Genomic DNA, 1,199 nt, shown 5'->3' on the forward strand with positions numbered 1-1,199 from the left:
GAGAGAGGGAGAGAGACACTGGCAGCACTGCTTCACCAGTTTGCAAAGCTTTTCCCTTGCAGGTGGGGCAACTAATTGGTGTTTATTGCATTTCCTTACATGCTGGGTTCCATCCAGTCACTATACTTTTGAGTTGTCCTACATGCATGAGTATGTTTTTTTAAAGATATATATATGTGTATATAATTATAATGAGAGAGGTTGAAATACAGACAAAGAATATACAGAAAGAGAAAGACAGAGACACCAGAGATTCCTCAGCTCTGGCTTATGGTGGTGTGAGGGACTGAACCTAGGATCTCATAGCCTCAGGTATGAGTCTTTTGCATAGTGAGTACATTTTTCTTTCTTTCTTTTTTTTTTTTCTTTCTGTTTTTTTGTTTGTCTCCAGGGTTATTGCTGGGGCTTGGTGCCTGCACTACGAATCCACTGCTCCTGGTGGCCATTTTTTGCATTTTGTTGCCATAGTTGTTTTATTATTATTGTTGTTGTTGTTGTTATTACTGTTGTTGGATAGGACAGAGAGAAATCAAGAGAGAAGGGGAAGACAGGGAGGGAGAAAGATAGACACCTGGAGACCTGCTTCACTGCCTGTGAAGCAACCCCTCTGTAAGTGGGGAGCTGGGGACTCGAACCAGGACCTTTACACTGGCGCTTGCTCTTTGCGCCATATGAACTTAACCTGCTGCATTACCGCCTGGGCCCACACAAATATGTTTTTAATGTTGTCTGTCTTCTGTGCTGTTCTTATAAGCTTGCTATTTAAATACACTAATATACAGATTATTGAGAGGAAGAGGGAGGAGTAAGGGGGCGGTGGCAGAGCATCACCACCATATTCAATGCTGGGGATGGAACACAGGACCTCATGCTTCAGAGGCCAAGGTTTTATTTACTGCGTCACCTCCTGGACTGCAAGGTCTAACCACTTTTCTCACAGACTAAAGAAAAACATCACCGTGATTTGATTTTAGGAGGACCAGGTTCTTAGTTACAGAAGCAAATAGCCCGAGTCATGGCTCTCTCCTCCACCTCCTGCACTGATGCAGGCATGTGTGAGCCTGAGGGGCGCTCACTGGCAGGAGGTGGACCCCAGAGCACTAGCGCCAGAGACACAGAATCCAGCCAACCTGTCGCAGTACCATTTAGGACCACCACAGGGAGCTGAAGCAACCCGAGAAGGTGCTGTGAGCATGGAG

Source organism: Erinaceus europaeus, chromosome 15, assembly GCF_950295315.1.
Source record: "Erinaceus europaeus chromosome 15, mEriEur2.1, whole genome shotgun sequence".
Taxonomy (NCBI): Eukaryota; Metazoa; Chordata; class Mammalia; order Eulipotyphla; family Erinaceidae; genus Erinaceus; species Erinaceus europaeus.